Raw genomic sequence first — 7,620 nt, 5'->3', positions numbered from 1 at the left:
CATAATTACTATTTTTTCGTCTGATGAGAACACTTAAGATCTATCTTCTTAGCAAATTTCAAGTATACAATATTGTCAACTATTGTCACGTAGCTGTGCATCTCTCCAGAACTACTCGTCTTGCATAACTGAGACTTTGTACCCCTTGACCACCATCTTCCCATTTCCCTTCACTCTCAGTTCCTTTTATCCTTTATTTTTAGAACAGTTTTAGGTTCTCAGCAAAATTTGAGCAGAAAGTACATTGAATTCCCACATAACCTTGTCCCCCCAGCACACATAACCTCCCCAAAGTCGATACCCCACACCAGAACAGTATATTTGTTACAATTGGTGAACCTACAGTTAAATATCAGCACCTGGCCAGGCTCAGTGGCTCACACCTGTAATCCTAGCACTTTGGGAGCCTGAGGCCAGCAGATTGCTTGAGCCCAGGAATTCGAAACCAGCCTGGCCAAAATGGCGAAACTTCCTCTCTACAAAAAATAAAAATAAAAAAATTAGCCGGGCATGGTGGCACGCACCTGTAGTCCCAGCTACTCGGGAGGCTGAGGTGGGAGGATCACTTAAGCCTGGGAGGCTGAGGTTTCAGTGAGCCAAGATTGTGCCACTGCACTCCAGCTTGGGTGACCCTGTCTCAAAAAATATAAATTAAAAAACAGAATCATTGGCACCCAAAGTCCATAGCTTATGTTAGTATTCACTTGTTGTTGTACATTCTATGGGTTTTGACAAATGCAGGTAACTGGAATGAGACCACCACTTCTCCTGCTGTCCTTCCCAGCTTCTCCCCCACCTTCCCTTTTCCCTAGTTTATAAGACAGGAGAGAAGGGGGAAAGCAAAAAGTTGGAAAGAAACAAAAGATAAACAGCTAGACGACCTTGGCGCCACCACCTGGCCCTGGTGGTTAAAATAATAACAACAATAATATTAACCCCTGACCAAAACTACTGGTGTTATCTGTGAATTCCAGACGTTGTATGAAAAAGCACTGTAAAACTTTTCTTCTAGCTGATGTATGTAGCCCCCAGTCACACTTTTCACGCTTACTTGACTTATCATGACCTTTTCGTGTGGACCCCTTAGAGTTGTAAGCCCTTACAAGGGCTAGGAATTTCTTTTTCGGGGAGCTCCGCTCTTAAGACGCGAGTCTGCGGACGCTCCCGGCTGAATAAAAAACCCCTTCCGTCTTTAATCCAGTGTCTGAGGAGTTTTGTCTGTGGCTCGTCCTGCTACAAAACCATTACAGTATCGTACAGAATAGTTTCACTGCCCCCAAAAAAATCATCTGTGCTCCATTTATTCATCCATCCCACCACCCCTGGAAATCTCTGATATTTTTACTGTCTCCATAGTTTTGCCTTTTGCAGGTTGTCAGATAGTTGGAATCATACATATGCTGCTTTTTCACATTGGCTTCTTTCACTTAGTAATACGCATTTAAGTTTCCTTCATGTCTTTTCCTGGCTTTTTTTTTTTTTTTTTTTTTGACAGGGTCTCACTCTGTCACCCAGATTGGAATGCAGGGGCATGATCATGGCTCACTGCAGCCTCCACTTCCTGGGCTCAAGTGATCCTCCCAGTTCAGCCTCCCAAGTAGCTAAAACTACAGGCGTGCACAGCCATGCCTTTTTGTAGAGATGGCATTTTGCCGTGTTGCCCAGGTTCGTCTCAAACTCCTAGGCTCAAGAAATCCTCCTGCCTTGGCCTCCCAAAGTGCGGGGATTACAGGCATGAGCCACTGTGCCCAGCCTCAATTCATTTTAGTGCTGCATAATATTCTGCTGTCTGGATGTACCACAGTGTTTTAAATCCATTCACCTACTGAAGATACATTGGTTGCTTCTAAGTTTTGGCAACTATGAATAAAGTTGCTCTAAGTTCAGGTTTTGTGTGGATATAAGTTTCCAATTCATTTGGGTAAATAGTATGGTTGCTGGATTGTGTGGTAACAGTATGTTAGTGAGACAAGAGAGTTCCCTGGACCCCTTCGCAGGACTTGTCGTGGCAAGCTTACTCAGCCACTGCACTAAAACCCCTTATGGGAGGGGGAACACACAGGCAAGTGGGTGACACGGCCAAGGTGAGCACCTTTGGGCTCTGGCCCCATGGTAGCATCTAAGGGTGTGTCACAATTAATGCTCTTTTAGCAGTTGCCATCCATGGACGGCTAAGTGTTAACCAGCTCAGTGGAGAGTCAGGATGACAGCCTTTTACACCCTGCACTCTTGATACCCAGGTCCTTGTCCAGCATCCAGGAAGAATCAGGTCACATGGACTTGAAGAATGGTAAATGTGGAGGTTTTATTGAGTGAGGGAGGTGACTCTCAGCAGGATGGGGAGCTGGAAAGGGGATGGAGTGGGAAGATATTCATCCCCTGGAGTTCTGCTCTCCCTGGCCAAATTCCTCTCAGACCATCCAGCTGCCTCTTCAATGCTCAGATGCTTCTTCTCTTTTCTCCTTCTCCACCGTGTTGCTCTGCTGCTCTGCCACTCTTCTGCTTGTGGAGCCTGGGATTTGGGGTTCTTATGGGCACAGGATAGAGAGTGGGGTGCCAGAGTGGTCTTGGAAAAGGCAACATACAGGTGTGAAAACAAGAATGCCTGTTCTCATTTAGGGCCGTGGGTCCAGGCTTGAGGGTAGAGCCCTCACCAGGGACCCCCGCCCTCCTGCCTCCTGTCCATGTCATTAGTTTTGTAAGAGACTGTCAAAACTGCCTTCCAAAGTGGCTACATTTTGCATTCACCAACAATGAATAAGAATTCCTGTTGCTCCAATTTCTCACCAGCATTTGTTGTCAGTGTCCTGAATTTTGGCCATTCTAATAGGTATGCAGTGGTAGCAGCTCGCTTTTAATTAAAACAGTAGCCTCAAACAGGTTCATAGAAAGGTGTTTACATCAATGTTCATAGCAGCATTATTCACAATATCCAAAGGTGGAGACAACCCCAGTGTCCATCAGCTGATGAATGCATACACTGCAATATTATTCAGCCATGTCAAAGAATAATGTTCTGAGGCTGGGCGCAGTGGCTCAAGCCTGTAATCCCAGCACTTTGGGAGGCTGAGATGGGCGGATCACGAGGTCAGGAGATCGAGACCATCCTGGCTAACATGTTGAAACCCCGTCTCTACTAAAAAATACAAAAAACTAGCCGGGCGAGGTGGCGGGCGCCTGTAGTCCCAGCTACTCGGGAGGCTGAGGCAGGAGAATGGCGTAAACCCGGGAGACGGGGCTTGCAGTGAGCTGAGATCCGGCCACTGCACTCCAGCCTGGTGGACAGAGCGAGACTCTGTCTCAAAAAAAAAAAAAAAAAAAACAAAAGAATGATGTTCTGGTACATGCTGCAACGTGATTAAAACTTGAAAATACACTAAGGGAAATAAGCCAAGCTGGATGTAGTGGCATGTGCCTGTGGCCCCGGCTACTCAGGAGGCTGAGGCGGGAAGATCACTTGAGCCCAGGAGTTCAAGGCTGCAGTGAGCTATGATTGCGCGACTGCACTCCAGCCTGGGTAATAGAATGAGACACTGTTTCTTAAAAGAAAAGAAAGAAGTCAGACACAAAAGGACAAATACTGTATGATTCCACTAATATGAGGTACCTATGATAGGCAAATTTATAGAGACAGAAATTAAAACAGAGTTACCAGGGACTGGGATTAAAAGGGATGGGGAGTTTGTGCTTAAAGGGTATAGCATTTCTGTTTGGGATAATGAGAAAGTTCTGGAAGGAGAAAGCGGTGATGGATATACAACATTGTGATGTGAGTGTATACATCAAATTTTTCTGAAGATCTTATACCAAAATTCAAACATTATAAATTGCCATAACCTATAATCTTATGGAAAGATGTATATTCAAGAATGTTCCTCACATTGCCATTTATATTTGCAAAACATTGGAAAGGATCTAAAAATCTTTTAGTGGGTATATGTTAAATAAATTGTGGTGATACATAAGGAGAATTTGGGGAAACACTAAAAAGGACAAGGTGTACTACCCACATGGGGGTTATTTCATTGAGAAATGAAATAATACTGATCACGCAAGAATATGTGGAGTGTAATCTTATTTTTGTAAAAAACTGCGCATATTTTAAAAAGACTAAACACTGAACTATACAAAGAGAATGGAGAACCCCCCACTATAACACACACACACAAGATAAACTCCCCTTACCGCCTTATGTGGAACAGCACTGAGTAAGCACCATGTGTGGGGGCTGTATTTTTCAAGACCTTCTAAAATTTACAACCACATTGTCCTCTATTAATTTTCCCTGAAAAATCAAGAGAAAGTGTAGAGGGTGTTTTTGAAAAACACATTACTGACCTGGCCAGCTCATGCAGAGCTTCTAAATGTTGACACCTTTTATTATACAGTATCAAACAACTACATTAATATCACCACTGGCGGTCGGTGTGGTGGCTCATGCCTGTAATCCTAGCACTTTGGGAGGCCAAGGCAGGCAGATCCCTTGAGCCCAGGAGTTTGAGACAAGCCTGGGGAACATGACAAAACCAACTCTACCAAAAAAAAGTAAACAAAAATTAGGTGGGCGCAGTGGCATGCACCTGTAGTCCCAGCTACTCTGGAAGCTGAGGTGGGAGGATCACTTGAGCCCAGGAGGTTGAGACTGCAGTGAGCTGTGATCATGCCACTGCACTCCAGCCTGGGCAACAGAGTCAAAAAAAAACCCAAAAAACAAAAAAACGAAAAACAAGAGTTTCACCTCCTGGGTCTCCAGAAAAGGTCTTGGAGACCCCAGGGTCTGTAGATCATACTTTAAACGAAGTAACAATATTATCACACATAAAAAATTAACAGGGCTGGGTGCGGTGGCTCACACCTGTAATTCCAGCACTTTGGGAGGCCAACGTGGGCAGATCATCTGAGGTCAAGAGTTCGAGACCAGCCTGTCCAACATGGTAAAACCCCGCCTTTACTAAAAACACACAGAAATATTAGCTGGGCCTGTTGGCATGCACCTGTAGTCCCAGCTACTCGGGAGGCTGAGGCAGGAGAATTGCTTGAACTCGAGGGGCAGAGGTTGCAGTGAGCCAAGATCACACCATGGCACTCCAGCCTGGGCAGCAAGAGTGAGATACAAAACAAAAAATTCAGGCCCAATGAATCCACATACTCAGATTGTTTGGTATCTTCTCATATATATATTTCCCCTCCATATCTTTTCTTTTCTTTTTTTTTTTTTGACATGGAGTCTTGCTCTGTTGCCCAGGCTGGAGTGCAGTGGTGTGATCTTGGCTCACTGCAAGCTCCGCCTCCCGGGTTCACGCCATTCTCCTGCCTCAGCCTCCCGAGTAACTGGGACTACAGGCACCTGCCACCGCGCCCAGCTAACTTTTTTGTATTTTTACTAGAGACAGGGTTTCACCGTGTTAGCCAGCATGGTCTCGATCTCCTGACCTTGTGATCCACCCGTCTTGGCCTTCCAAAGTGCTGAGATTACAGGCATGAGCCACCGTGCCCATCCTCCCCCAAGTGTTTTTATTTTCTACTCCTTTATTCAGTATTCCTTCAATGCTTGGTCAAGCTTGTCACCTGCTGGTGACAGGCGCCATGCCAGAGCATGGCTGTGACTAAGACACAGCTCTCTGTCCTTGTGGAGCTTACACTGTACTTGGGGAGACAATAGGAATAAACAATAAGTAAAATATATAGCTCGTCAGACGGTGTTCATTGCCAAGGAGGTCATAGCAGGAGTTGGGGGGGCAATGCATTGTTTTTCAATTTTTTTTCTTTTTTTTTTTTTGGTAGAGACAAGATCTCACTATGTTGCCCAGGCTGGTCTCAAACTCCTGAGCTCAAGTGGTCCTCCTGCCTCAGTCTCTCAAAGTGCTGGGATTAGAGGCATGAGCCACCACACCTGGCCTCAACTTTTTTTTTTTTTCTTTTGAGATGGAGTTTCGCTCTTGTTGCCCAGGCTGGAGTGCAATGGCGCGATCTCAGCTCGCCGCAACCTCCACCTCCCAGGTTCAAGAGATTCTCCTGCCTCAGCCCCCCAAGTAGCTGGGATTACAGGAGTGCACCACCATGCCCGGCTAGTTCTGTATTTTTAGTACAGACAGGGTTTCTGCATGTTCGTCAGGCTGGTCTTTAACTCCCAACCTCAGGTGATCCTCCCACCTCGGCCTCCCAAAATGGGTGGATTACAGGCATGAGCCACTGAGCCTGACCAGCCTCACCTTTTTTTATTGTGGTAAAATACACATATAATAAAATCTACCATCTTAACCATTTTCAATTGTACAGTTCAGAGGTATTAAATACATCCATAATATCGTGCAACTATCCCCATCATCCATCACTGGAACTCTTTTCATATTATAAAACTGAAACTCTACCCATGAAACACTAACTCCCATTTCTTCCTCCCCTAGCCCTTGGCAACCACCATTCTTCTTCCTGTTTCTATGATTTTTGATGACTCTAAGTATAGACTACCTGGCTTGTCCAAGGCCTCCACGTAAACAAAGCCACTCTTATCAAGAGGGATCTCCTGGCCAGGTGTGGTAGCTCACGCCTGTAATCCCAGCCTCCACTTTCTGGCCTCAAGCAACCCTCCCACCTCAGTCTCCTGAGTAGCTGTGACCACACCTGTGCACCACCATGCCAACTTACTTATTTTTGATGGAGATGGGGTCTCTCTCTGTTGCCCAGGCTGGTCTGGAACTCCTGGACTCAAGCAATCCTCCTGGTTCAACCTCCCTAAGTGCTGGGATTATAGGCGTGAGCCCCCAGGCCCGACTTATTCGACAGTTTTAAGGGATTACTAGACAGGTATTTTGTAGGATGCTTTTCTATCGAAATGTATCTGATGTTTTTCTCATGATTAGAATGGAGTTGTGGGTTTTGGGGAGGAAGATCCTAGAGGTAAAGTGCCACTTCCATTACATCATCATAGCAAGGATCCAGCATTAATTTCCTAGAGCTGTCATCACAACGACCACATACTGGGCAGCTGAAAACAACATGCATTTATTTTTTCACAGTTGTGGAGAACGGAAGTCTAAAGGCAAGGTGTCGGCAAGGTCCTGCTGCACCCAAAACCCACAGGGGGCGGCCTTCCATGCTTCTTCCTGGCTTCCAGGGGTTTCCCTCGCTGCTGCGGCTAGCGCTGTGTCACTTCCCTCATGTAGCGTTCTCCCCTCTGCGGGCCATTCCTCTTCACCTCTTCTTATCAGGACACCAGCCATATTGGATTCAGGGCCCACCCTACTGCCACGTGACCTCATCTTAGCTAATTACATCTGCAATCACTATTTGCAAATAAGGTCAGAGTCTGAGGTTGCAGGGAGGATGTGAGCTTTGGGAGGACGTGATTCGACCCAGTAAAGGTACATGCCATCTACTTGGCTTATGAGTGTTGATGTGGACCTTGATCATCTTGCTGAAGGTGTGTCTCCACTATAAAGTTACTCCTTTTGTTTGTCCTTTTTATTCTGTACTCTTTGGAAGGAAGTCACTCTGCACAGTCCACATTTAAGAAGTGGGAAGCTGGCTGGGTGCGGTGGCTCACGCCTGTAATCCCAGCACTTTGGGAGGCCAAGGTGGGCGGATCGTAAAGTCAAGAGATTGAGACCATCCTGGCCA

The sequence above is a fragment of the Chlorocebus sabaeus genome, chromosome 5 (assembly GCF_047675955.1).
Source record: "Chlorocebus sabaeus isolate Y175 chromosome 5, mChlSab1.0.hap1, whole genome shotgun sequence".
Taxonomy (NCBI): Eukaryota; Metazoa; Chordata; class Mammalia; order Primates; family Cercopithecidae; genus Chlorocebus; species Chlorocebus sabaeus.
Note: the sequence above shows the minus strand (reverse complement) of the source record.